This window comes from Mustelus asterias, chromosome 22 (assembly GCF_964213995.1).
Source record: "Mustelus asterias chromosome 22, sMusAst1.hap1.1, whole genome shotgun sequence".
Taxonomy (NCBI): domain Eukaryota; kingdom Metazoa; phylum Chordata; class Chondrichthyes; order Carcharhiniformes; family Triakidae; genus Mustelus; species Mustelus asterias.
Window position 1 is genome coordinate 3,892,062 of NC_135822.1, and position 21,885 is coordinate 3,913,946.

At 43.8% G+C, this 21,885-nt stretch overlaps 1 protein-coding gene across 1 annotated transcript in view; it reads right to left on the reverse strand.

Annotated features, from left to right (window-relative positions):
* The window catches only part of mib2 (MIB E3 ubiquitin protein ligase 2), a 173,406-nt gene extending 166,771 nt beyond the window's left edge, over positions 1 to 6,635 (reverse strand). The window contains exon 1 of the mRNA XM_078238623.1: positions 6,518 to 6,635. The gene's annotated coding sequence lies outside the window, so the exon portion shown is untranslated. The remainder of the gene's footprint in view (positions 1 to 6,517) is intronic.
* Positions 6,636 to 21,885: the final 15,250 nt, after the last annotated feature.

Sequence of the window (21,885 nt, forward strand, 5' to 3'; positions counted from 1 at the left end):
ATTTCTGTCCAAGTTCAACACGTTATCAATTTCAATCTTCACAGTAGAGATACTGACTGGAAATTATTTTGAGCAAACATGACAAACATGTGATGCACTCATATCAAAATGTACCCACCCCTATTACTTCAAATGTCTTTACACATTTGAACAAACAAAGTGCTATTACAATAAGCACCATTAACATTGTTTGCATAACATACGTCACTTACAATAATTCCAAGGCTTAAACAGGAAGATCAAGGTACATTTATTTATGAAACAATACTTCTTAAAGCTGAACAGGCAGTTAGTGTTTGGTGTTTTGCTATTATAAAACTTTCTCCTTTTGCCCTGCACCCTCCAAGGACATTATTGGCATCAAATATAAATCAGTTGTTACAAAAATGGCAAAATCTGGTGTTTCCCTGGAGAATTTAATTCCAATTTAACCTTTTTCAAATCCAGTGAAAACCGTACAAATCACTTACACAGCGATTAGTGCGAGATAATGACATTTAAAAAATAGTACTCAAGTACTTAAAATGTACATCTTATCTGCCAAAAATAATTTGGTTAGGATTTAGCCAGCATTTCACAGAATCCCTGCAGTGCAGAAGGGGGCCATTCAGCCTATGACGTCTACAGTGACCACTATCCCACCCAGGCCCTATCCCCATAACCCCCACATATTTACCCTGCTAATCCCCTAAGGGACAATTTAGCATGGCCAATCAACCTAACCCACACATCTTTGGACTGTGGGAGGAAACCCACGCAGACACGGGGAGAACATACAAATTCCACACAGACAGTGACCCGAGGCCGGGATTGAACCCGGGTCCCTGGCACTGAGAGGCAGAAGTGCTAACCACTGTGCCACCCCAAATTTATCTTCAGGACTTTTATTTTAGGTTTAGTAAATTGCATCCCTCCGTTTGTAAGAGCATTTTTAAACTTACTAGAAAGCGGTAAACTACCAAAGACTTGTATCCTTTAATGAAGTAATGGTTAATTAAATATTTGCTCCAAAGCTTTTTTTTAAAAAAGGCATGACACACAAAAACATCATTTCATAAATGATCTGGTCACCACAACACTGCAAAATTAGAGAATCTGAACATGCAGATAGCCCTTAAAGCTTCCCCAATCCAATATTCACCAGCATCCAGTATCTAATCCCCACTGACCGTCACACACTACACGAGCTGCAGTGGTTGAAGACACTAGCTCACCATCATCTTCTCAAGGCTAATTAGGAGTGGACAACAAATGCTGGCCTTGTCAGTGACTCTCATATCCCAATAACAAATTTTAAAAATGGCCTCCACAGTGTAAATTGCTTTGGTTCCATCAGACATTATTTTTGTGGTATAGAGGAACAACTTATACTCTTCCTTTGATGTCAAGGTTATGGAGGGATTTGAAAAGAATGAGAATTCTAAAATTAAGGTATTGCTTAGCTGGGAAGCAATGTCAGTCAGCAGGTTTAGTGGAATGGGGCTTGGTGCAAATTAGGACACAGTGGCAGAGTTTTGGATAACATCAAGTTTACAGAGAGTAGGTTGTAGGAGAGCAGTTGGAGTGAATTGGGAAGTACTGAGGTAACAAAGGAATGAATGAGGGTTTCAGCAGCAGGTGAGCTGAGACGGGGTAAAAGTGGGATGGTACTGCACAGGTGGAAACAGGCAATGTTAGTGTTGGTGCCGATATATTGGAAGCTCATCCCAGAGTCAAACATGACATCAAGGTTACGAATTGACTGGTTTGGTCACAGAATCACCTACAAGGGAGACAGAGTCAGTAACTAGAGAAGAGAGTTTGGAAAGGGGAGCAAAAACAATGGTTTCAGCCTTCCCAATATTTCTGCTGATCCAGTACTGTCATTCCAAAGAAGACATTAACTCTGTCATCCTGCCGGACCTGCTGAGTTTTTCCAACATTTGTTTTTATTCCAAAAGTTCATAGCCAGGTAAGGAAAGGGTTAACTGGACTGTCAAACAGCACAATGGAGAAAAGTCACCTGCAACTCACTTTGACAAAACAATGGTTATCTAGCAATTCCATGTGACTCTGAATCATACGACCAGGGATGGAACTCTCCCAAGAGATAGTACTTAACAATGTGACTGAAATAGAGAACTGGAGGCCATGGAAATCAGTTCAACACAGACCTTGGCTATCATCACCATGCATTCCAGTGCACAAGCTGGCCAGTACCCATGATCTAAGCTCATCAGTAACGAATGAGTGCCCGGGTGAGTTACAGAAGGGAAATTGTATTAAAATTGTGCTGCTGTAAAATCCATTACCTACTCAACACAAGTAAAGAAAAGAATTAAGATTAGGCTGTTCAGCTCCTTCCACTAATCCACGCAAGATTCAGAAGCTTGGATCGACTTTACTGACACAATAGGGGGGAATTTCATCCCAAGTGCTGAACCAATGGGCAATGGTGCTGTCAGCTTTTAGCTCTCGTACAATAGCAGCAGCTGCCATCAACAGATCTTCCAATCTTGGCCAAATTACATATGCAAAGTAAGTGCTGATACTGTACTGGGCCTGCCGCCAGGAACTTGTCGAAGGAGCAATAGGACTCCCCATGTAGCAGCAGCTCCTACAAGGTTGCAGCCACCAACGACAAGGCAACATTTGTGAACAGAAATCTGAAACTTGCGAAAAAATAGTGTTCAAATTATAATGCAGAAGCATAAAGAGTATTGCTGTTCAATAAAACAGCTTTTTAAAATGTATTGTTGGGATTGCGGGCTTCAGTTACAAGGTTACTGCCCATCCCTAACTGCCTCAAGCAGATGGTGAGGAGCTGCCTTCTTGAACTTCTGTAATATAGGCACACCCACAGTGCTGATAGGGAGGGAGCGAGGGAGAGAACGAGGGATGGAGGGAGGGGAGGGAGGGATGGAGGGAGGGGAGGGAGGGATGGAGGGAGGGGAGGGAGAGTGTTCCTGGATTTTGATCCAGTGGCTGTGAAGGAACAATGGTAGTGTTTCCACCTGCCTGTTGCCCTTGTTCTTTCAAACTCTTTCAAGCAGCTTTGTCTTGATGGATGAACCCTTTTCACATAGTGAGCCATAGAGGATTGTCCGAGGTGGTTGTGATATGAGAAAGGTCCTGCAACCACAGATAAGTTAATTTCAACAGGCCACTGACTATTCCGAGGCTACAAAGCCAGAGGGGAAAGTGAGGGAGAGTAAAGCTGAAGACACAGTGGTTGATTTTTGTTTATTTATTAGTGTCACAAGTAGGTTTACATTAACACTGCAATGAGGTTACTGCGAAAATCCCCTAGCTGCCACACTCCGGCACCTGTTCGGGTACACTGGGGGAGAATTTTGCACGGCCAATGCACCTAACCAGCACGTCTTTCGGACTGTGGGAGGAAACCCACACAGACACGCGGAGAACATGCAGACTTCGCACAGACGGTGACCCAAAGCTAGAATCAAACCCAGGTCCCTGGCGCTGTGAGGCAGCAGTGCTAACCACTGTGCCACTGCTGCCTCCCAGCACCTGGGACCCGGGTTCGATTCCAGCTTGGGGTCACTGTCTTGTGTGGAGTTTGCACATTCTCCCCACGTCTGCGTGGGTTTCCTCCGGGTGCCCAAGTTTCCTCCCACACTCCAAAGATATGCAGGTTAGGTGAATTGGCCATGCTAAATTCCCCCTTAGCACTCAAAGATCTGTAGGTTAGGGGGATTAGCTGGGTAGATGTGTGGGGTTAGAGGAATAGGGCACAAAGTGGGCTGGATGAGATGCTCTTTCACAGAGTCAGTGCAGATTCGATGGGCTGAATGGCCTCCTTCTGCACTGTAGGGATTCTATGATAAAAGAAAAGATGTCACCAGTGCGGACTAATTTTTCTAACTGTTCCCAGTCTCTCTCTGTGTCACGCAGGTATGTCCTCAGAATCCTACAGTGCCGAAGAGGCCCTTCAGCCCATCGAGTCTGCGCCGACGCATGGAAGGTCTTGACCTGGCCACCTAATTCCACTTGCCAGCACTTGGCCCATAGCCTTGAATGTTATGATGTGCCAAGTGCTCATCCAGGTACTTTTTAAAGGATGTGAGGCATCCCGTCTCCACCACCCTCCCAGGCAGTGCATTCCAGACCGTCACCACCCTCTGGGTTAAAAAGTTTTTCCTCAAACCTAAACCTCCCACTAAACCTCTCATCCCTCACTTTTAACTTGTGTCCCCTCGTAACTGACCCTTCAACTAAGGGGAACAGCTGCTCCCTATCCACCCTGTCCATGTCCCTCATAATCTTGTACACCTCGATCAGGTCACCCCTCAGTCTTCTCTGCTCCAGAGAAAACAACCCAAGCCAATCCAAACTCTCTTTTATAACTTAAATTGTCAAGTTGTCCTGCAGCACAACATGACAATATAAACTCTGGCTGAAGTGTTTTGCAGCAAGCATTCCTTCTCTAGTTCTACAGATACTCTAAGAACCAGCTGCAGATTCCAATGCCACATAAGACACTGGTATTTCACAGCACTCTCAAGAACAACAAAGAACAAAGAACAATACAGCACAGGAACAGGCCCTTCGGCCCTCCAAGCCCGCGCCGCTCCCTGGTCCAAACTAGACCATTCTTTTGTATCCCTCCATTCCCACTCCTCCTTTTACAAGGTGCAAATCGGGAAGATCCACCCCAGGAGATTTAGTCATTTCGACTGGAGAGCTTGAAGTAAATCACTGAGCCAATGAGAGCAGAAACAAGTGGACAATTGCAGTTAGGAGCATGAACCAACAGGGTGGGTGACACAATCCACACCCTTCGTCCTCTGCCAAACCATGATGTGGAGTTGCCGGCGTTGGACTGGGGTGGGCACAGTAAGTAGTCTCACAACACCAGGTTAAAGTCCAACAGGTTTATTTGGTAGCACGAGCTTTCGGAGCGCTGCTCCTTCATCAGGTGAGTGCAGGTGAGGGTACTCACCTGATGAAGGAGCAGTGCTCCGAAATCTCGTGCTACCAAATAAACCTGTTGGACTTTAACCTGGTGTTGTGAGACTACGTACTGCCTCTGCCAAACCCAGAGACCAAAACTACAGAACCCACAGGGAAAAATAATACTGTTATCAGAACAAAATTTTATACATTGGAGAATGTGAGGAAATGTCTGCAGCAACTGTGCTCAGATACACATGACTGCTTAATGGACTTGTGACAAAGGTCCCAAGATGAGCCAGATTCCCTGGTGAATGTGCACATTATTGTTACAGAGACTTGGGACTCTGACTTATGAGAGACTGAGACAGGATGGAGAGATCCTTGAGGAAAAGCTTCATTTAATTGTCCTCAAGTCAGATTAGTACACAATCTGAGTGATACATCCTGCAGCAGAGACATGACAAGTTGGCATGGGTGCATGGCAGAGTCAGCCACAATGTCACATTCCTCAAAGCCACACCACATCAATCCCACACAGCCTCCATCTCTACTGAATGTGCCAAAAAGTGAACAGAACCAGTTACTAATTGTGTTCTAGTCATTGGGCACAAGCTCATTTGGACCATATTATGCCCGAGCACAAAGAGGCAGGTAGTTGGCTGCGTCCCAAGAGGACCTTATTCAGAGCCAACAACCAGTTCAGGCTGCACAGAGATTTCAACATCAATATTTGAGCTCATTCTTGGTGCTTTGTTTTGTCATTAGCTGCGGTTCCACCGCCACATCTGCCTCCTGAATGGCAATGCTTTCCTTCATTGGCCCAGATGTGGGATATGCAGCAGAATACTTTGTCCCTGCCAGGATTGCAAAGGTGAAGGACAATACCCCACCCCTATCTATCCAGTTATTTGAAAAACTGTTTCAGTCACAGGCTCCACGCCAGGTTCTGACGCACCTGCTTCTCATCCTGTTTTTCGACCAAAACACCAAACAAGGAATCTCCACATTATAAAATTTGATGGCAAATAACCACAACTTTCAGACTCCAAAAGGTGAAAAGGCAAGGAAAATGTGTTTTAAAAAATGAACCAAAGTTTCAGCAACATAAACCTTAACACACTTAAAAGATTAAAAATTGGTTTCTTAAAAACTAGCACGCTACTTCCTATCAATATCTAATATATACCGGTTAGCAGAACAGGCAGGAAACAACAAAATCAATACATCTTCTCATTTATTAGCATTCATTTTCAGAATCTTAATGAAGCTCTCTCCTAATTCAGGAGACACCACTGCGGCAGTCACCAATAAACCCAATAGATAATCACATTCAGCAGTGATTGTGTGAAAGGAGTTCCTGTCTAAATTCCCAGCCCACTCTCACATTCTACACCAGCTGGACTCAGCTCATCAACTAGAAAAGAAACAAGCCCAGTATGTCCACATTTTGCCAAAGTTCTGATAATTATATTAATCATAAATTTAATTATTGCTCTGGTAGTTCAACCCGGTCTATAATTATTTGATTTTATGTTGCCTTTTCTACACTTTTTACTTCTGCCTGCCATCCCCTTAGTGAACTATTTTTTTTGTTTTAGCATTTCAGATTTTATCAGCTTACCTTCTTTCTTACTCCTGTGTTTGCAACAATGCCACGTGAAACAAAGAAGGGTAAACAGAAGCTGTACAGTACCCAGCAGGAAACAACGGTACATTAACTGCTGCAATTGTGGGTTAGCCAAAGGTCTGAAATTCGTTTTATTACTTATTTTAAACGGAATAACTGTAAAAGTTAGGTGGTCTTTTCAATAAAGACTGTAAAGAGGGAGAGAGAAACCGGCTGCCCGTCATTGAGAAGATCACCTTATTGTTTATTCAAGCAAACTAAATGATAATGTTCTGAGAAATATTTGCACAATGTCACCTTCACCCCTACTGCTACACTGGTTCATGGATTCAAACAGGAATGACCACACGATTAATGCCCTGTTTCTCCACTACACATTATCAGAGATTCAGCGCAACCACAAAGGTAAATATTTAATAAAGTGATGATTGATGAACAACTATTTAATAGATTTTGAATTATCCAACTAAATCCATTGGACTAACTTAGCCCACAGAGCTCTATTTTTCATCGAGTTACATTTCCTAAAGGACATCCCAGCAAGACCAGGAAGCAAAAATCAAGTTTTAACAAGTAAATGCAAGAGTGCAGAGTTTCACTAATAAAAGACAGGACAAGTTCGTTCATTAAAAATCCCTCAGGAATGAGATGTTAGAAAAGAAACAGTGAACAGAACTCTATATACACACACGCACACACAAACCAAAGCACTGTGCAGTCAGTGAAGTCTTTTTTTGAAGTGTAGACATTGTTGCAATGTAGGAAACACAGCTGCCAATTTGGGCGAAGCAAGATCCCACATGGGGATAACTCCAACTCTCTTCTTCGAAATATCGCAGTGGGGTCTTTTACATCCACCCAAGCAGGCAGAGAGGGCTTCAGCTTGATGTCTCATCCAAAACATGGCATCTCTGACAGTGCAGCACTCCCTCGGCACTGGACTGGAGTGTCTGCCTTGACTGATATGCTGAAGCCCTGGAGCAGGACTTGAATCCGGATGGGAGATTCAGAGGCGAGTGTGCAACCAATTGGGCCACAGCTGATGTACAGTAAATAGCAAGTAGGCGAGCTCATTTATACTATAATGACTATGTTAATCAATTTTATGAGAACAAATCAGCACCAAGAGAGTTCTACACTGTCAGAGGTGCTGCCTTTTGAATAGGGTATTAAACCAAGGCTTTATCTACCCACTCAAAGCAATGTCATGGATGCTACTGCACTATTTGGAGAGTAGGTGATTTCCCCAAAGTCCTAATCATCAATTCTCCCTCAACTAACTGAGATTAACTAGTCATTTATGGCATTAGGTAATTGTGGAAACCTACCATGCACAAAGTGACTCCTATATGTAACGACATTACACTAAGTGAAAGGCTACTTTCAAATACAAGTTCATTACTTTTATATTAATGGTGGTTCTCTAAATTCAGGTTAAATTATAGTGATTAAAATGGAGTTGATGAAATAACTGCAAAAATGCCTCAAATCAGAATGCAGCTGTACAATCATACGGGGTTTTTAAAAAAAAACTCAGTCACGAGATGCTGACGGCCCTGACGAGGCCAATCATTACCAATCCCTAACTCTGTCGAGAAAGTAGTGGTGAGCCACTTTCTTCAATGTTTGTAGCCAATGTGCTGAAGGTACGACCACTGTACACCAATACCACTGTTGTATACAGTATTCCCATTAAGGCTGTGGATCGGTACAAGAGCCACCATATATCAGGCATTCTCAGCCTCAGGAAGAGAGCTACTCAATGTACAGACTGCTTTTGAGGTGACCAATGCTAATGAAATTTGAACTCAAAGCACCACCCAATGCTTAAAATTATTTTTCCATTCACTCCATCTTATTCCATCAAATCCTTTCCAGAACAATCGAAAGTTAAATTATAACTGTGACAAATCAATCTCTTGCCTAGTGCTGGGCTCTCAAGGTAATAGCACAACGCAAATACCATACTTGAAGCAGCGTGATGCACTGTTTTAATTAGTGAGTAAAGCTTTTGAGTGACTTGGTGGAGACATCAAACAACAAAGACGACATGTAAAAGGTGAGTGAAGGATTTACATTTCCATTTTTCAGAATCAGGATTTCAATTTCCTAATACGGCTTAAAAGGTTTTTAATGAAAATATTCTCCAATACAAAAGGTCTCGCCCAAGAAGAATGATTGATTACAAAAAGCATTCCTTTCTTGATTTTTGCCATTTTTGAATTAATGCAGCAAAGCCTAAAAATCTTGGACTGGAATGTTACCAAATGTAAACTGAACAGTCCCTGCCTTTCTGTACATCATCAGACAGGAGCTGACAGCAGAAATATTTCCAATTATTGTTACTTTGAAGGCTCTTACACTTGGTTGTCATTTGAAATTCATACAAAGTTTGCCAGCCAGGAACCGCAAAGGAAGGAGACATAATGAGAAAAGACACAAGCTAAGCTACTTAGAATCGTGAGAAGAATTATAGTTCTCCATAGTTCAAGAGGACACAATTTCATGCGCTGTATGCAAGACCTGCAAGAAGTATACTACAGGCTAATAAATATTCTGCTTTGAAAAAAATAAATCACACGTTAAGAAAATAATTTTATGCCTGTGAAATTGCCAATATTAATATTCTCTTTCTCCAAGTCTGTCAAGAGTCTGCAAAATTAGGCTGATGCAAATTCTCCAGTCAGTTCTTCAGCGTGGAACAATAACCTGATGTTGCTTGATAACTTGTGTATATCTTATGCCCAACAGCCAATAAAAATAGCTCAAGATGCTCACTGTATTCCTGCTCATTATATAAATAAATGCAATGGGATTTATTACAACATAACACATCAGTACATGGAGGGAGAGCACAGTGCACACATCGCGTGCATCAGAATGCCCTTTTAGTTTCTCTTTCTGTAGAATCATTCCTCACTACATTTCCAGATACAGCCTGAACAATAAAAACAACTTGCACTTGTACAGAGCCTTTAATGTTACAAGACGTTCCGAGACATTTCACAGGAACGTGCAAGATATTGTGAGCCAATAACAAAATGTACAAGTCAGTCAAGAGACTGTGCTAACAATATGCAAATTAGCATATCCTTACAAACTGGGAGAGGGGGAAGAACAGGCACATTTTCAAATCTATAATGAAGTATGCAGTAAGCAACGGAAAGAGAATATCAATTGGCAGGTATTTGAAATACATTCCCAATCTGGCTGCAAGATAAAACTTGATTCTTTAAAGAAAATATTTGCATCTATGAAAAGCCTCGTCACATCCCTCAGCAAAGTCTCAAAGCACGAATGACTACATTTTTGGCATTCGCTAGCCGTTGTCATTTTGTGTAGGCCTAGTTGCAGACTGGCATGCTCCAAGGCACAGGGGGCTATGTGCTGAGGGACGCACTAAAAACACAGGCAGCCAGCGGAAAAGCTCAAGAGGGAAGGCCAGAGTCTGAAGCCCTTCGCCATCATACACAGAGGAGTCGGAGTTCATGTCAAACCCCTCAGATTGCATGTTTAATTGTAAGTGAAGTCCCTCACTACATTTAAAAGAGTGCCACATGTTGTAACGAAAGAACTGAACTGAACTTCGTGAAATGTCAAATTTGAACGGTCATGCAATGGGCTTTTACAAATTTTATGAATAAAGTATATTGTTGAAAAATAAATTGAGGATTACATTATCCCACAAGAAGGAAGCAGCATTTTTTTTTAATGTTGCTGGTTTGGAAGAATGCTGTGCCCCTGTTCATTAAATGGCGACAGGATTATAAATACTGAACCACTGAGATAAACAGGCCTCCTTTTAAAATACCATTCAATAGAGGACACCTCCCACAACAGAGCGCTCAAACAGTACAACAGACTGTCAGCCTGGATTATGTAGCCGTTGAAATATCATTGATATTTCCCTTCAAGTTGATGTTTTCAAAGATCAAAAAAGTCATTTTTAAAAAATCATTTTTTTCCCTTTTCTTTCCGGCAATATTTTGAAACCTTTCGTCGTGTTAATTTCAAAAATGTAGGATGAAGGCAAACCAGCCGCCAAATATTGTTTAAAATCTGTTTTCACAGTCTTCAAGTTCAAACGACCTCGGCATCACGCTACTCATTAGCAGCATTGTGTGTGACGGAGCTCACTCAGCCTTCCAGCTTCCTGGTTGGCCTCGACTAGTCGTTGAGTGCGACGGACACATTCCATGGAACTAATATGACATCTGCAAACTCTGAATCATATTGAGAGTCCAGATTATTTCATACTAAAGACAAAATGCTGCAAATGGAGTGAATCAGTGACGGGCCAGAGGCAAAACACTGACCTCTCTTTTTCAGAAGCCGATTGGCTCCAGCACTTTCCGCTTCGATTTCAGATTTACAGCATGAGAAGGTTCCATTGCATCTGTACCCAGCTTGATCTGATCTTTAAATAAAGTGCATTCCTTTGAAATTAAGAATGGTTGGAGGTTGCATCTATGTTCTAATTACAAAGTTCACAACGTATCATTGGACTATATGAAAATATATTTGCATGAGAATTTAAGAATAGTAAGATTAATATTTGATATTTCCATGATTCCAGAATCATTTGCAAGCTGGTTTACAAGAAGTGTGGGCTAACATAGTGGCTCGGAGCAAAAAAAAGCGTGGATATCAATATTTCCCCGTTACACAAATACTCTCCCTCCTACTCGGAGTTGTATCCATCAAGACAAAAAGGTGCAGCATTGGTGGTGACTGGTGGTGTGCCTCAGGGGTCAATGCTGGGACCACAGCTTTTCACAATATACATTAACAATTTGGAAGGAGGAACTGAAGGCACTGTTGCTAAATTTGCAGATGATATAAAGATATGTAGAGGGACAGGTAATATTGAGGAAGCAGGGGGGCTGCAGAAGGACTTAGACAGGTTAGGACAATGGGCAAAGTGGCAGATAGAATACAATGTGGAAAAGTGTGAGGTTATGCACTTTGGAAGGAGGAATGGAGGCATAGACTATTTTCTAAATGGAAAAATGTTTAGGAAATCAGAAACACAAAGGGATTTGGGGGTCATTGTTCAAGATTCTCAGAAGGTTAACATGCAGATTCAGTCGGCAGTTAGGAAGGCAAATACAATAGAACAAAGAACAGTACAGCACAGGAAACAGGCCCTTTGGCCCTCCAAGCCTGTGCCGCTCCTTGGTCCAACTAGACCAATCGTTTGTATCCCTCCATTCCCAGACTGCTCATGTGACGATCCAGGTAAGTCTTAAACGATGTCAGCGTGCCTGCCTCCACCACCCTACTTGGCAGCGCATTCCAGGCCCCCACCACCCTCTGTGTAAAAAAACATCCCTCTAATATCTGAGTTATACTTCGCCCCTCTCACCTTGAGCCCGTGACTCCTCGTGATCGTCACTTCTGATCTGGGAAAAAGCTTCCCACCGTTCACCCTATCTATCCCCTTCATAATCTTGTACACCTCCATTAGATCTCCCCTCATTCTCCGTCTTTCCAGGGAGAACAAGCCCAGTTTACCCAATCTCTCCTCATAGCCAAGACCCTCCATATCAGGCAACATCCTGGTAAACCTTCTCTGCACTCTCTCTAAAGCCTCCACGTCCTTCTGGTAGTGCGGCGACCAGAACTGGACGCAGTACTCCAAATGTGGCCTAACCAGCGTTCTATACAGCTGCATCATCAGACTCCAGCTTTTATACTCTATACCCCGTCCTATAAAGGCAAGCATACCATATGCCTTCTTCACCACCTTCTCCACCTGTGTTGCCACCTTCAAGGATTTGTGGACTTGCACACCTAGGTCCCTGTGTTTCTATACTCTTGATGACTCTGCCATTTATTGTATAACTCCTCCCTACATTATTTCTTCCAAAATGCATCACTTCGCATTTATCTGGATTAAATTCCATCTGCCACCTCTCCACCCAATTTCCCAGCCTATCTATATCCTGCTGTATTGCCCGACAATGCTCATCACTATCCGCAAGTCCAACCATCTTCGTGTCATCCGCAAACTTGCTGATAACACCAGTTACACCTTCTTCCAAATCATTTATATATATCACAAATAGCAGAGGTCCCAGTACAGAGCCCTGCGGAACACGACTGGTCACAGACCTCCAGCCGGAAAAAGACCCTTCGACCACTACCCTCTCTCTCCTATGGCCAAGCCAGTTCTCCACCCATCTAGCCACTTCTCCTTGTATCCCATGAGCCTTAACCTTTTTAACCAACCTGCCATGTGGGACTTTGTCAAATGCCAATGTTAGCATTCATGTCGAGAGGGCTAGAATACAAGAACAGGGATGTACTTCTGAGGCTGTATATGGCTCAGACCCCATTTGGAGTATTATGAACAGTTTTGGCCCCCATATCTAAGGAAGGATGTGCTGGCCTTGGAAAGAGTCCAGAGGAGGTTCACAAGAATGATCCTTGGAATGAAGAGCTTGTCATATGAGGAACGGTTGAGGACTCTGGGTCTGTACTCGTTCGAGTTTAGAAGGATGAGGGGTGATCTCATTGAAACTTACAGGAAACGGCGAGGCCTGGATAAAGTGGATATGGAGAGAATGTTTCCACTAGTAGGAAAAACTAGAACCAGAGGGCACAACCTCAGGCTAAAGGGACGATCCTTTAAAACAGAGATGAGGAGGAATTTCTTCAGCCAGAGAGTGGTGAATCTGTGGAACTCTTTGCCGCAGAACGCTGTGGAGGCCAGGTCAATGAGCGTCTTTAAGACAGAGATAGATAGGTTCTTGATTGATAAGGAGATCAGAGGTTATGGGGAAAAGGAATGAGGATGAGAAGAATATCAACCATGATTGAATGGCAGAGCAGACTCGATGGGTTGAGTGGCCTAATTCTGCTCCAATGTCTTATGGTCTTATTGCAGCATGATGGACAAGAATTGTAATTAATGAGGGGTCAGACACTGCTGCAAAGTTACTGATGTCTCCCTCCCGAGTGTCTCCTGTGCGGAGTGCAGCCTCTTTGGTCATTAAAAATTGGAACAGGCAACACCCAAGCCAAATGAAATGTTTACTATAGAAACCCCAAAATTACTTTTTTCCCACCATCACAAACCTGGAATAAACAATAAGGACCAGGAATTTCAATTCATGTTTTAATACAACATAATGCATTAATAAATTAAGTGAAGGGTATTTCGGCAGCTGAGGGAGGGGGACCTAGTTGACAAGATGGTTTCACTTTTCCTTTCACCTCTGGGACATGGGTTCAAATCTAGTTAACACTTATGGAATTAAAATCTCTTCTTCCTATCATCTGTGAAAATCCGTCACAAAATTAATTGGGCAGTGCCCATGAGTTTAAGTTCATAGCATCATAATATTTATAATTGTGTCCAAATTGGATAGTCAGAAGCTTTTTCCCAGGGTGGAAGAGTCAATTACCAGGGGGCACAGGTTTAAGGTGCGAGGGACAAGGTTTAAAGGAGATGTACACAGAGGGTGATGGGTGCCTGGAACTCGCTGCCGGGGGAGGTAGTGGAAGCGAATACGGTAGTGACTTTTAAGGGGCGTCTTGACAAATATATGAATAGGACGGGAATAGAGGGATACGGTCCCCGGAAGGGTAGGAGGTTTTAGTTCAGTCGGGCAGCATGGTCGGTGCAGGCTTGGAGGCCGAAGGGCCTGTTCCTGTGCTGTAATTTTCTTTGCTCTTCGGCATTCACATTCAGAGTCCAAGGGTAGATGGAAATGGGAGCATTTACACTGTTATGGCTTTTCCAAAATAGTCACGATGAGGAGATGCCGGCGTTGGACTGGGGTAAATACAGTGAGAAGTCTAACAACACCAGGTTAAAGTCCAACAGGTTTATTTGGTAGCAAAAGCCACGAGCTTTCGGAACAGGCTGTCCCTTGGGACATCCTGTTCCCAAGGGACAGCCTGTTCCGAAAGCTCGTGGCTTTTGCTACCAAATAAACCTGTTGGACTTTAACCTGGTGTTGTTAGACTTCTTACTGTGCTTTCCGAAATACACAGCCCTACATGCTGGCCCCTCTTCTTCTCTGAACCTACTGCACTGTCTCCCATTCTAACTCACTCTTGCAACAATATTTTTCCACCCTCAGTCTTCACATCAGAAGCCAATTAAAACCTCCAAATTTACCATCACCAAACTCAGGGATAAAATTTTAAGTTTGAGACTTAAATTAACATCGCAATGAAGTTACTGTGAACATCCCCTAGTCGCCACACTCTGGCGCCTGTTCGAGTACACTGAGGGAGAATTTAGCTCCTAAACAACATGTCTTTCAGACTGTGGGAGGAAACCGGAGCACCCGGAGGAAACCCACGCAGATACGGGGAGAACGTGCAGACTCCGCACTGACACTGACCCAAGCCAGGAATTGAACCCGTGGTCCCTGGTGCTGTGAGGCAGCAGTGCTAACCACGGTGCCACCAATATCATTAATGCTGATCGAGGGTTACAATCATGAAAAGTGACTTCTTACAGACTGCTGGGTGTCACAAGAGATTAAAAAGGTATTTTAAAACACAGGAGGCACTATTCAACGTTAGAAATAGATTTGCATAGGAGATAAAGATGTACTTTCAATCAATTTGTCTCTGTCTCTCACTTTCTCCTCCGAGACACTGGATTTATTTGGCTATCTTTAGAGAAACCCAGTGTTGTGTTTAGGAAGAAAAGTTTTAAACCAATCAGGAGTTACCAGCAATCAAATACTGAGGAAGTCAGCTGTCGCAGCGACGGCAGAGCCTGTCACAATGAGCAAGCTTTAAAAATTAAAACAATCTCCAGTGACCATTCAAACAATCAAAATTAACTGGCCACATTCTCAGCTACCATTGATGATTGCTGGTGAGAGGGCGGTGCAGTGTGTGTGTTAATGTACAGAGACCTGCCCTTCCAAACTTCAAAGGTTATTCGCTTGATTAGGAGGGTGACCCTTTCTCACGCTGTATTCTTAACAGACTCCGGGCAGAATTCTCCCAAAAAAATGTCCAAGTGTCTTTTCGGACAAAAAGACTGGTGCGATTAATGCCGGTCCATCCAGCGCGAATCAGATCACAAAAGTCCAACACTTGGTTATTTTTTGGGAGGGTGGTGAGTTTCATGCCAGTTCTGGGAGGGGCAGGGCTTACCCACGTGGGTGAGCCCGGCCGCAAAGCACTCGGGCACCGTTTTCAAAGGGCGCCCTGATCTTTAAGCTGGCTTCGGGGCCCTCCCAATGGGTCTCCCTTCATGCGCCCGACATGCCCACCCCACCTTCATGGTCCAGTTTGCACCAACAGAAACTGACTGGGATGATTTCAAACCGTTTGGGGCCAGCTGGCAAAACTCGCCTTTAGGCCCGCACACAATTTTCCTGGATTGGCGCGTGCCACACCAGGCGCGGTTGGAAAATCGCGGCCATTGTCTCAGCTTCTGTCTTGTATTTTTATTTTGATATTTCTCTTCCCGTTTCTCCTTCCTCTGTTTCTATTAGCTCCACTGTGGTAGCTTTTGTCTAATCTCCTTTCTCTCCAGTCTTTTTCTCTCTTTTGTTTCCTAGCTTTTCTCATTTGTCTTTCTGGATTCACAGCCCAGTTGGTCTGGATGTCAGTGCAACTTTCAGGATTCGCTTTTGTTTCCCTCATTTGAGAAAAAAAAAGAGTGTTTAACATCACACGCTCATTGATCCTATTGCCCCGTCATTATTGGGGGCAGGGACAGGAGCAAGGGCTGGGGAAGCACAGCTTCAGACGGGAAACCTAGATGATGTCTGGGTTTTTCTGCATGCGTGTGTCTTTTGTCCTTTACGGATTCTCCAACCAGAAGTCAATCCGATCGACAAGCCTGTCTTTCAGTCAGGCACTCAGCACTCTGGAGCAGAAGGCAAGTCAGGCAGAATAGATTCATGACCCCAGGGTCTCTGTATGAAGCTGGGGGATGGTCTGCTGTGGTTGGAGGAGTTTGGGAGGCTGGGGAAAAACACTCCCAGTCCCCCTGATCTACAAGCAGTGCTTTGTGGACACACTCTCCCTGAAGCTGCTTTCAACTTTCTTCAGCTGCCAGGTTTCCCGAGGCTGAGCTTAGAGCAGAGACTGCCAGTCTGATTGAAACATCCTCATTTCCAAGCCACACATGGGAGACACAAAGGTTGTGTTGCCTTGGTGACATGCAGGGCTGACAGACACACACACACACACACACACAGACACAGACACACAGACACACAGACACAGACACACAGACACACACACACAGACACACACACACAGACACACACACACAGACACACACACACACAGACACAGACACACAGACACACACACACAGACACACACACACAGACACACACACACAGACACACACACACAGACACACACACACAGGTGTCAAAATTAAGCCCTTGAATGCTGGAGAAGGTCCATTTCCTCACAATTCGGTTTCCAGTCAAAGACAACAGCAGAAAATGGTAAAGCCAGAATTTGCCAGCATGGCGCAGACTGCACTCTATCTGAAGTAAAGGCAATTACCATCACCCATACGAGTGTTGGTCGGCCACAACAGAAGCTTACGCAGTTTGTAATTATCCAGTAGTCCATACTAATACACACACCCATCACTGACTCTTCACCAGTCTTGGTGTTGGCTGGCACTTTAGTTCTTCTCAGATTGCTTAGTGAGGAGCAGCATAGAAGGAGCTTCATTCTGCTGTCAATGTATCAAGTTCATGCTTTGACAATTACATTAAGCTTATCAAAGACAGGTAATGGTTATTACCTGTCTTCACCTCCAAAAGAGTACAAGTATAAGAGTATACAGCTTGGTATGACTCCTGCTCTGTCCAAAACTACAAAAGGTCGTGAATGTAGCCCAATCTATCACGCAAACCAGCCTCCCATCCATTGACTCCACCTATACTTCCCGTTGCCTCGGAAAAGCAGCCAGCAAAATCAAGGACCCCGCATACCCCAGACATTCTCTCTTCCACCTTCTTTCGTCGGGAAAAAGATACAAAAGTCTGAGGTCACTTACCAACCGACACAAGAACAGCTTCTTCCCTGCTGCCGTCAGACTTTTGAACGGACCTACCTTGCACAAAGTTGATCTTTCTCTACACCCTAGCTATGACTGTAACACTACATACTGCACGCTCTCCTTTCTTCTCTATGAACGGTATGCTTTGTCTGTATAGCGCGCAAGAAACAATACTTTTCACTGTATACTAATACATGTGATAATAATAAATGGACACAGCTGGTACAGTTGCTGTGGGGAAATTATGGAATTTGAATCTTTGCTGAGTTGGATGCAGAATAAACCTGAAGGTAAAAGACAAACACTTAACAGTTAATGTTAACATCTACATCGTCTCAATATCCAACAAAGCCCAACACAGAGAACCAAAGTAAAATAATTTTAAGGATAAACACAAGAAAATAGTAATTTATAATTATCTTTAGCTCCTCTTTATTCACCAGGGCAAGGAGTATTAATCATTAAAAACTAACACACACAATCCACGTGGAATGGATTATTTAGTGAGGCAAGGCTTAGAAACCCCACAATTACCTGGTGAGATGCTAAGATACTTTTTCCTTTGTTATTCCAGAAACCCAATTAAATACAACTTTAATAAAATGCGGGAATTATTTTGTACGGCTTTTACTGCAGGCGAATAATCCACACTGGACATTGCCCAGTAATACAAACCTTCACTACAAGCCAGCGGGACCAGCCATCACACAGCTTCCTGAATACTGACAGAGGTCGCAACTGCTGATTTGCCCTATTCATAAGCATCAGGAAGCTGTGCTGTCTTAGGCGAGCACAGTACAAATCAGCATCTTGTCGGAAATTAGCCTATGTATAACACAGACACACACACAGACACACACACAGACACACACACAGACACACACACAGACACACACACAGACACACACACACAGACACACACACACAGACACACACACACAGACACACACACACACAGACACACACACACAGACACACACAGTGTTTAAAAGACAACTACAGTGTTGTATTTTTGAATCTGAGCTTTCATAGGCTGTATTTAGTAAACACCCCAGAAATGAAAAAAAATCTGATAAAGACACAGAACCGGCACTAATCTAAGCATGAAGAAAAATAATTGTGGCAGTGATCATTAAGTAACCTAGCAAGAGCGTCAATTTTCGCAACAGAGAAATCTAATCCGGAATGGAGAGTTGTTTCCATTGCCAGCAGCTGCACACACACGCAGGCTTAAAGCAGCAGTCCTAGTGTGGGACATGTAGTCAAAAGCAGGACCTTTATTTTGTAAGCATGAGTTTGGTTTAGTTAAAAACAATGAAGCAGTGTACGTGTTGTCATGTTTTCCATTGATGCTTCTTTTTCATGTGTTCACCCTAATTTGTTTCAAGAAGTTAGCCTTGCACCATATAAAGCAATGGTTCTTAGTCATCTCAACACCAACGGAATCAAAGACAATGAGACACCCAGTGCTTATGTTTTGTAACAGTACATATCAAAACCTAATTATTGCAGTATAATACACTGCAGAACTATATCATCTTATACCAGATCAAAACTGAAATAGCTCAGCCTGTAAACCATTATTACAAAATACTGCAGAAACGTACAACTTCACAGGGTTAAGCTGTCACTAGATCAATGTGACCAATTTCATTTTAACAACACACATTAAGCACAAACTAAAATCCAGCAGATTACGTTCCATTACCTCTGCTAAGAATCCTAGCCAAGCTGAAAAGAAGTGCAGCAAATCATAAACAGCCATAATTCCGGGGAGATAAACCTTCTCAGCTAGTAAATCCAAACCTTGCTTTCAATGTATTCCACACAGCAAGGAAGTAATCCGCACAGGGTAGGGTCTAAATAGCAAAGAGAGATTTCAATCCCCACCTGCCATGCCAAGGAGCTGCACAATACATTTCTCAAAGTGACAGTTCAGTCGGAGTTCAGAGGCAAATAACCAAAGGTAATCTGTTCAATAAGACCAGGCAGAAGGTCCACCGCTGATCCAATTACTTAATCGGCAGTTCATGAACGACGCACAAAGGGCCATTCTGGTCTCAGCTTCCGAATGCAGACAATAAATGCTCAAATGGAGAGGTGAGGAGGTAGACAACGCTCCGCATGTTGTAGTAATGCACAGGCTCTCTCATTCTCAAACCCTGGAGACTTGGAAACAAAGCAGACTGCCTCCCCCTGCTGTGCAGGGCATCAGGACAAACCTAACAAATGTAAATCAAGCACTTCAAGTAAGAGAGACGTGCACAGAGTACCATCTAGGAGCCTAATTTGGAACATTTCACGCATCAAACCATGGCTCAAATAATTAAGGAGCAGTGAAAACAACCCAGCATTTTAACATTTCAAAACAGCCCAGTTTAACAAAACAGTTTTAATTCAAGTTAAGAAGTGGATAAAACCACAAGACCAGTTTAGATGAAGAAAGCTTTTCAGCTCATACAAGCTCTGCTTCCGACTCACCATCCTCCCTCTGCAACTTAAACATGCTGGCAGGAGATTGGTCACTCCCCAGAAGGATGGCGTTTGACAGTTCAGTGTTCAATCGCAATTCAGAGTTCAAAAGCTGGCAAGAGGCCAGTCCAACGCCGGCATCTCCACATCAAGAGGCTCAAACCCAGAGCTCTCTTACCCCAGAGTGTGAGCCGAACCAAGTGAGTCGAGCTGACTTTGATCACTCTCAACAGAATTTAATTTACTTAATGTCCCAGACATCACCATCCTTGGGCCACCAACAGCACAGACCCCGTCACCGGTGCCAGCCCAGTGGGTATACAGTTGGGAGGGAATTGCCCTGGGAGTCTGCAACATTGACTCTGGACCCGATGGAGTCTCATGGCATCAGGTCAAACGTGGGCAAGGAAACCTGCTGGTTATCACCTACTTCCCCAGCAACTCTCCCCCAGCCCCCACCTCAGCTGATCAATGAGTAATCCTCCATGTTGAACACCACTTGGAAAAAGCACCGAGGGTGGCAAGACTGGGCATGTCCAGAAACTAGTAGCTGCTAGGCTAGGTCTGCAGTAGATGGTGAGGGAACCAACAAGAGGGAAAAGCCGACTTGACCTCATCATTGCCAACATAGCTGTCGCAGATGCATCTGTCCATGACATTCCTGGTAGGAGTGACCAATGCACAGTCCTTGTGGAGATGAAGTCCCATCTTAACATTAAGGAAACCCTCCATTGTGTTGCGTGGCACTATCACTGTGCTGAATATTAGATTTCAATCAGATCCAGCAACTCAATACTGGACATCCATGAGGCAGTGTGGGCCATCAGCATCAGCAGAATTATACTCCAGCACAATCTGTAACCCCATGGCCCGGCATATCCCCCACTCCACCACTACCCCCAAGCAGGGGATCAACCCTGGTTCAATAAAGATGCAAGAGGGATAGTCAGCACGGATTCGTGAAGGGCAAGTCGTGCCTCACAAATTTGATTGAATTTTTTGAGGAGGTAACTAAGTGTGTTGATGAAGGTAGGGCAGTTGATATCATATACATGGATTTTAGTAAGGCGTTGATAAGGTCCCCCATGGTCGGCTTATGATGAAAGTAAGGAGGTGTGGGATAGAGGGAAAGTTGGCCGATTGGATAGGTAACTGGTTATCTAATCGAAGACATAGGGTGGTGGTGGATGGAAAATTTTCGGACTGGAGGCAGGTTGCTCGCGGAGTGCCACAGGGATCAGTGCTTGGTCCTCTGCTCTTTGTGATTTTTATTAATGACTTAGAGGAGGGGGCTGAAGGGTGGATCAGTAAATTTGCTGATGACACCAAGGTTGGTGGAGTAGTGGATGAGGTGGAGGGCTGTTGTAGGCTGCAAAGAGACAGATAGGATGCAAAGCTGGGCTGAAAAATGGCAAATGGATTTTAACCCTGATAAATGTGAGGTGATTCATTTTGGTAGGACTAATTTAAATGTGGATTACAGGGTCAAAGGTAGGGTTCTGAAGACTGTGGAGGAACAGAGAGATCTTGGGCTCCATATCCACAGATCTCTAAAGGTTGCCACTCAAGTGGATAGAGCTGTGAAGAAGGCCTATAGTGTGTTAGCTTTTATTAACAGGGGGTTGGAGTTTAAGAGCCGTGGGGTTATGCTGCAACTGTACAGGACCTTGGTGAGACCACATTTGGAATATTGTGTGCAGTTCTGGTCACCTCACTATAAGAAGGATGTGGAAGCGCTGGAAAGAGTGCAGAGGAGATTTACCAGGATGCTGCCTGGTTTGGAGGGTAGGTCTTATGAGGAAAGGTTGAGGGAGTTAGGGTTGTTCTCTCTGGAGCGGAGGAGGCTGAGGGGAGACTTAATAGAGGTTTATAAAATGATGAA